The sequence below is a fragment of the Condylura cristata genome, unplaced genomic scaffold (assembly GCF_000260355.1).
Source record: "Condylura cristata isolate star-nosed mole 26May11 unplaced genomic scaffold, ConCri1.0 scaffold00039, whole genome shotgun sequence".
Classification (NCBI taxonomy): domain Eukaryota; kingdom Metazoa; phylum Chordata; class Mammalia; order Eulipotyphla; family Talpidae; genus Condylura; species Condylura cristata.
In genome coordinates this window covers 7452047-7460410 of record NW_004567140.1, presented here as the reverse complement: position 1 = coordinate 7460410, position 8364 = coordinate 7452047, and the positions used below count along the sequence as shown (strand labels likewise).

Sequence of the window (8364 nt, the reverse complement as noted above, 5' to 3'; positions counted from 1 at the left end):
ACAGGAATGGCTTACAAAGAAAGAAACTGAGGCTCAGAGAGACAATTTGCTGAGGATCTTAGTGCTAGAAAGGGTCGTGAGTCTGGGATGTGGTCTCAGGGCCACTGACTCTCAGGCTCCCCTACACTTGACTTCCAATCTCTCATTGTCCTGGTGACAGGGCAAAGCTACTTCCTCTCCCCAAGTGTATCAGTCAGGCTTCCCCAGAAAAACAGAATCGGTGGAATATATATTCATGAAAAGAGAAGCCCCTCTCTCTCTCACTGATAGATGAATATGTTCCAATTATATATATATTCCAAAATGCATATTCCAATAAAAATGTAAAAATAATCATATATATGAATATCTGTTCGTACACATGTGAATATTCTATATATATTCATATAGATATATTCATATAGATATTCATCCACCCCCACACACACATGCATACACACATACATGTCACCTGCTCACCACGCCCCAAGCCTCTCCTCACCTTTCTAGACAAAATAGCCCATTCCAAATGCCGTGTCACCTTCTTCAAGCACAGTGGGAGTCAACAGCCACTGGGCATTTTCTGGCCTCACCCTGGGCCTGGGTCTTGGGCTGTGGCACAAACATTTCACCCTTCAAACATCCTCCCTGTCTGTGCTCTCTTCCCAGCAGGACTCTGGTCCTAGGAAGGGTGTTCAACTGACTGTCGAATGAATGAATGAGTGAATGAATGAATGAAGCTCTCCATGAGCGATACAAATTATGTGCCCTATATGAAAAGGAAGCTGTTCATATAATCAATGTTACTTCCTCTGAGGGAAAAGTAGAAAGATTGGGATGTAATTATTAGCCAAGTATAGAGATAACCCAGTGATATTCTTGGTCGCTTTCATTTGGGAACTATCTTTTAGTCCTCATTGGAGAAGTAGTAAATGGGAGGCCTAAAACACAGTATTTTTATTTTCTTATTCTTAGAAGTCTAAATCAGTTGCCAGATTTTTTTTTTAAATGAAGTAATAGTTTGAATTTCCAATTTCTTTGGAAAAGCTGAGGATCCGGCCAACTATTTCTTCCTGGCAGAAGCAGGCGAGAGTTGGATATTAGCTCCTTTAAAGGTCTGGGTGACCCCCCACCTGCCCCAAAGCCCTCTGGGACCCAGTCTGTCCCAGGAGGTGTGTGCATCCAGGGACCCCTTTCTGGAGCCCTGAACACAGCAAAACCAAGTGAGTCCACTCATTCATGCTGTCCCCTGGTGCCTGTGCAAATGGCCAGTCCTGAGATACATCAATTTTCCGTCTCATCTTTAGGGAGACTGGGGGGGTCACCTACATCATCCAAGGGTGCTTGGGAATCACAGAGTGGGTGACACAGAATTGCTGAGTGACAGCGTTGTGCTCCAACTTTGGATACTTGTCTTCTTCCTTGATTTTTTTTTGCTCAAATCATTTTACTTTGTTGTATTAGAACTTTTATTAAATGGCATTACATACAATATAGACGTTTCGGGGGTGCATTACTATATATCCATGTCCATACATACTGTATTCAGGTGCCCACTAAGAGTCCCCGTCCGTCCTCCTGCAGACCACCCACCCTTTAACTCGCCTCTTCCCTTCTGGTAACGCTAAAGTGGCTTTATCATCTCAAAGGCTGCTTTTGTTTTGTTTAGTTCATTCTCTTGCTGTGATCCTTATGCCCCACTTAGGAATGAAATCACAGGTGTCTGTCCTGCTCCTGACATTTCGCCAGTGTCATGCCCTTTTAGGTCCGTCCCGATGATGCAGCTGGCAGGACTCTTATTTATTATCAGCTACACGGGCTAAAGTCGGGACATTGCCCCCTCAAGAGTGGAAGTACCCACTGTATGGCAATGTCCCTCACGTCTTCGTTATCCAGTCATCTGTTGGTGCACATTTCAGTTGCTTCCAGGTCTCGGTTATTGTAAGCAAACTGCAGTAAACAGGGGCACGTGTTCCCCTCAAATTCACTGTCTTCTGGACTTTTCAGGCAAGTCCCCAGAAGTGTGATAACCAAATGATTAGCGTGGGCTAGAGACTTCTTTCCGAGTCAGATGACTTCCAGTTTCATTCCGTTTGGGGATTGTTGAGATTTCTTGAGAGCAGCCCCTCGCGCGGAGCCAGACCACAAAAAGCCCCCTGCTGGACTCTCTCCAGTGTCCCCAGGGCCCTGCTCCCACCTGTACCTGCATGAGCATGAAGGCAACTCCCCTGGGCATGCCCCACACCCCCACCCTCGCTGGCCTCGTTCTGCAGAAGCCACGGGCTAGTTTCCAGGAAGCCCAGGGCAGCCCAGTTCTGGCAGTGCCTGTGCGGCTCTCCACCCTGGCACAGGCTTGCTGGTTAAATCCCCAGGGGGGCTTCACAGCGGGGTGCCTGCCTGAGGTTCAGTTCTGAGGCAGGCAGGAGCGTGGGGGCCCTGTCACCAGTGCGTTTGCAATCCCCGCGTTCCTCAGATGGCCAGGTCCACCCATGTTTTGCTTGATGCTGCTGAACTGCTTGCAAGATGATTTCTTTGAGCTTCCTTCCCTCCTTCGTTGAGCAGAGGGGGTAAGTCAGGGAAAGCTTTTATGTGGCTGCTGCGTTTCCAAATGTTCCTTGGTGATTGACAGCCCTGCATTCAGCTTCCCATTATGGCACCTGCAGATAATGAGATATCTTGAAACCGGAATTTCCAGCGCCTGCGCCTGCCAGGAATATTATCATCAGTGTTCTAGCCAGCCATTCCTGCTGCACACATGACCTCTACAAATTTGAAATGTCAAAACACAGCCAGGAGCTGAAACCAAGGCCACTCCAACCCAAGTGGCTATTGGCTCTTGAATGTACAGGAAGGAGTCCTTTATCTCGGGAGAATTATGGATTACCAGAAAATAGTGATCTTTTCATTAACCTATATGTATTTAGAATGTAGATAATGTCTGTCTTTTGTCACGCTCTTAGCCTGTGTGCGGGGAGACTGGAGGAATGGACGCCTCGGTATTTCCCCAGTGAGTCTGAGGCTGTGTGGGGTCTAATCCCAGCTATTGAGTCTCTTTGTCCTGGGTGGTAATTTGGGACCTCAGTTCTGTGGCTACTGTAACCACTTAGCTCTTGTGTTCTTAATATCAGAGAGTTTAAAGGTGGAAGGCACTTTGACTGTAAAATTGGTATTTTTAAAAAAGATTTACTGATTTATGCATACAGAACTGGGGTACAGGCCAGAGGTGCAGGGGTGGTGAGAGGACTCACCAGAGACAGAATGGGGAGCAGAACTGGCCGACTAACAAGTCCACTGCTGAGGGGAGCAGCGGGCGGGTCAGGAGAGGTCTGCTGTGCCCTGTGGGTCAGCTCCGGGGCAGGCGGGGATCGAACTCATGCTGAAGTGGCTTTAGCTTCTTAGTGCTGTGCTGTAACCCGCTGCGCCACCAGGGAGGGCCCATAAAATTGGTATTTTAATCTCCTGCGAGAATGCTTGTTTCATTCCCCTTCCACTTGGGGTAGAAGGAGCACCCTTGGGGCTACACAAACTTCCCTGTGATGGATCATACCCCCATCTCTGCCACTCACCACTGGAACTAGATGTCTCCCGGCCAGGATGGCGGGTAGGCTGAGGACATTGGCGAAGGCCATTCCCAGGGACCACTTGCTGGGCTGGGCCTGATGGGAGGGCAGGCTTCTGCCAGGCTTGAGCTAGAAGGCAGTGAGGGTGGTGGAGGCACAGGCTTTCCATGCGGATGGGTCTGTGTGAACAAGGCCCCGAGGCCCGAGGCGCACCGTAGTGGGACAGGCTGGGACCTGGCTAGCGACCTGAGCCCTATCAGGGCTCAGACCACAGCCAGAAGCGGCACCTGCCCCAAACCCTGAGGACACTTGGGAGCTGGGAGACAGGGTCCCTCTTTGTTCTTGTCATTGTCTCTCTACAGTCAAGTGAAAGCATAGTCACAGTAGGGACAGGTAAGAGCGCAGCTCCCAGGAGAGCTGGGTCTGGGCACTCCCTGCGGCCTCAATGGCTGTCCTGTGGGAGGGGGGGGCCTCACCCCAGCAGGAGTGAGGCAGATGGCTTAGGAGAGTTCATCAGCGGCCGTGCTGATGCCACACACAGCTTTCTGGAATGTCAGGTCAGAAAAAAAAAAGAACTGCTAAAATTATTCTATTAAAAATGCTTACTAGTAGGCCCGCCCTGGTGGCACAGAGGGGTAAGGCGCAGCAGCGCAAGCTGGCCGCAGCCGCTGCAGTGCAAGTTTGATCCCCACCTGCCCCGGAGGTGACCCACAGGGCGCGGCAGACCTCTCCTGACCCGCCCGCTGCTCCCCTCAGCAGTGTACTTCGTCGATCTGCCTGTTCTGCTCCCCGCTCTGTCTCTGGTGAAGCCTCTCGCCGCCCTTGCACTTCTGGCCTGTACCCCAGTTCTGTATGTACAAATATATATATATTTAGTGTTTAAAAGTAAAGTCCTTGATTAGTGAGTACCCCCTGGTCCCTTACATTCCTGCTATGAGTCAAGCCATCCGGTATTTTTCTTTTACTTTGGGACTTATTTCCATTCTTAACAACAGTGTGACAGAATTTCTCTTTTTCTGAGTCATCATCAGCACTTGTTTTGGGGAACTTTTTAATATGTACCGTTGTCACTGGTGTGAGATGATAGCTCTCTGTGGTACTGACTTGTATCTCCCTGATCAGAAGTCATGGCTCAGCTGATCCACTTATTAGCCTCCTGGATATCCTCTTAGATCTCCTGCTCATTTATTTATTAATGATTTTTTTTATTTTATAAATACATTTTTTACATTATTCTTCATTTTGTACATTTTTTCATCTCAGTTGTAATCCCCATGGACTTCCCACCACCACTTATCGGTAGGAATTGCTTTTGACACTACTGCTCATTAATTGTGATTTTTTTTTTTTGATTGTGGAGTAGTAATTTCTTTCTAATATATATATTAGATATCTATCCCTTGTCTATTGTGGAACTTTTTCTCCCATTAGCTAGGATTCTTTTTAATATACTCATATTTTCTCTCACTGTGTAGGAACTTTTAGTTTGAGGTAATACCAATTGTTTATCTTCGTTTTTATTTCCCATGTCCTGGGAACCCAAAAAACTTTATCATTGATATCATGAAAAATGGAGCCAATGTTTTCTCTCATATATTTCAATATTTCAGTTCTTATGTCTAAATCCTTAATGTATTTTAAATTTGCTTTTATGGATGGATTCAAAGAGTGACCCAAATCCATTCTTTTACATGTGGTATTCCAATTTTCCCAGCACCATTTGTTAAAAAGACTTCTTTTCCATTCTGATGGCCACTGATGCTTCCTCATAAGTTAAATATTGATATATTCATGAATTTATTTCCAGACTTTCTAAAAGTATACTTCAATCATCTATGTATCTGTATTTAGACCAATGCCATGTTGTTTTAAGTACTATTGTTTTGTATCTAGTTTAAAAATAAGTAATGTGATCCCTTCACTTCTTTCTTTTTTTTTTCCAGTATTGCTTCTTTTTCTCAGTAGAGTGTTTCCATAAAAGGTTTGATTTCTCCATTTTTAAAAAGATTTGTTTGTTTATTCATACAGAACTGGGGCACAGGCCAGAGGTGCAGGGGCCGTGAGAGGATTCACCAGAGACAGAGTGGGGAGCAGAACAGGCGAATGCTGAGGGAGCAGCGGGCGGGTCAGGAGCGGTCTGCCGTGCCATGTGGTCACCTCCAGGGCGGGGATTGAACTTGCACTGAAGCGGATGCGGCCAGCTTGCAGTGCTGTGTCCTAACCCGTTGCACCATCAGGGAGGGCCCCTCATTTTCTTCATTTTAATGCAGATTTTGGTAAACTTATGGATCACTTTAAGTAAAAGTCATTTTGATTATGCTGATTCTTCTCCTGAATATGGAATGTCCTTCTATCTCCTTGTATCATATGCTAAATCCCTTAATGACATAAAATGTTGCCTAGCCTTCTTTGCATAAGCCCTTCGCTAACTTAGTTAATTGTGAGGTATCTGATTCTTTTAAAGTAATTGTGCATTAAAATATGTTCCTAACTTCTTTTCATGTGTTCTTTATAAATGAATGTGGTAAAATTTTGTATGTTGATGTATTAACCTGGACTTTCATTGTATTCATTTATTGTTTCTAATAGCTTTTTGATGGAGTTTTTAGAGTTCCCTATGTATTTTCATATCATCTACAAATAATGAGTTTCACTTCTCTGTTGTCTTGGATTCTTTTCTTTTCCGTTGTTGTCTGATTGCTCTTGTTGAAATCTCTACTATTAAATTAAGCAGAAATGTGGACAGTGGGTATCCTTGGCTTGTTTCTGGTCTTACAGAGAAAGATTTCATTTTTTCAGTATTAAATAGGCTTGTGATATATGTCCTTTATTATGTTGAAGCAGATTCCTTCTATTCCCATCTTGCTAAGAGTTTTTACCATAAATGTGTGCTAAATCTTATCAAATGATTTCTCTGCATTTATTGATATTACTACATGATTTTTATCATTACTTTTGCTGATATAATGTACTACACTGATTGATTTACGTATATCAAACCATCCTGTAACCCTAGGATAAGCTCCACTTGATAATGATGTCTAATCCATGTGATATATTGTTGGATTTGATTTGCTAGTGCTTTGTTGGTGGCATTTGCATAAATATTCATTAAGGATCTTGGTCTCTAATTTTCTCTTTTTGTGCTATCTTTATCTAGTTTGGTATTAAGGTAATGTTGCCATCATTAATATATTATATAGTGTTCCCCTTTTCTTGGAAATAATTTGTGCAAGATGGACATAACTTTTTCATTAAAAGTCTGACAGAATTTGGGGCTCCCCGGTGGCACAAGGGGTTAAGGCTCAGCACTATGAAGCTATCAGCAGCCACTGCAGCACAAGTGCAATCCCTAGCCAGGAAGCTGACCCACAGGGCACAGCAGACCTCTCCATCTCAAACACTGCTCCCCTCAGCAGTGTCTTTCAGCTGAGCTGCTCATTCTGTATCCCACTCTGTCTCACCACCCTGAACCTCTCAGCTACACCCAGCATTTGTATGCATAAATAAATACATCTTCTTTAAAAAAAAGAGTTTGATCGAATTTGTAAAGCCATCTGAACCTGGCCTTTTTTTTGGGGGGGGGGGTTGGAAGGGAATTTTGTGTTGATATCCCAATGAAGTATAATTCATATTATGGCGGACAATGGAAAAATAATAGTTCTGTTCTCATTATAATGATTTTAGGGGCAACCCCCTGACAGGAAGAAATGAAACTGGGTTGTGGGTTTTCAAAAATAGGTGTAGGTACATTCCCCAGCACCTCATCACCTCCCACTTAGGTATTTCTTCTCTGAGAACCCAGTCGCCAGTTGACAGGCGCATTCTCATCCAGGTGTTGCACTGTGATCCGCCCTCACACAGACCAAAACCAGCAGTGACCAAAGCAGTACCTTGGAGCGACTATTCCAAGAAGCGCTACATGACTGACGGACCTTGACTGAAAGGTCCAGGACTGTGGTCACCATCAGCGCAGGTGACCACAAGGTTGCCGCCCACGAGGGAGAAGCAGGTCACTGGCATGTGGCCAACAGCCGATGGGGCCCCCTCCTACTGCCTCCTGGAGACCTACCTTGTCTTTAAGGAGAGTGGACAGGGACCCTCTGCTGGCCTGAGAAGATGAGGTGGTCCAGGCCAGCTCTCCCACCATGGGCCCGGGTAGCAGGTCCCTTCTCGGCACTGGAGGCACTTTGGACCCAGCAGTCTTTCCTGTCAAGTCAAGTGCAGCCAACAGGCCAGGGTGAATTTACCACATTCCTTCTCTACTTTTGCTCCAAAAGCATGCTGGATACCACGTCAATATGCGTAATACTGGATGAGGGCTTTCTGTGTCAGATACACCACCGTCACCCCCAAACACATGCGCACACACAAACTGCCTTTTCAGACACGAAAGGGTCTGCCAGGGAAGTCACTCAGCTCGCCGATAGGGCCAGCTGGATCTAACAAAAGAGCCACGTCCCCACTGGGTAATTGGCATTACCCTAGGATTCCTGGAATGTGTTTTTTTTTTTCTTCTTCTTCTTCTTCTTCTTCTTCTTCTTTTTTCTATTCCTCTTAGCAGCACCTGAGGACAAAGAGAAACTTGAAGAAAACCAAACAGGTCTCAGGTGATAAAATTGGAAATATCTCCGGAAAGGTACACAATTGTGCTCTAATACAGAACAAATGACTCATTGTAAGCTGTTCTCACCTCCTGCCCTATTATCTGGGGGGGCTTGGGCATGCCACTTCAGAGTGGGAAGTGAGGGAATGTCTCCCCAGAGCCAGAACAGGCAGGCCCGGAAGGGCAGGCATGTGGCAGGTGGGCAGGACTGGGAGAGAA

At 45.6% G+C, this 8364-nt stretch overlaps 1 long non-coding RNA gene across 1 annotated transcript; it reads right to left on the bottom strand.

Moving 5' to 3' along the window:
* Positions 1–1000: 1000 nt before the first annotated feature.
* Positions 1001–8051, bottom strand: LOC105854423. The gene is made up of 3 exons (XR_001146111.1): positions 8023–8051; positions 7612–7748; positions 1001–2636 (listed from the first exon to the last, which is right to left on the bottom strand). It is a non-coding gene; the product is annotated as an uncharacterized LOC105854423 (long non-coding RNA).
* Between the last annotated feature and the right edge of the window lie 313 nt (positions 8052–8364).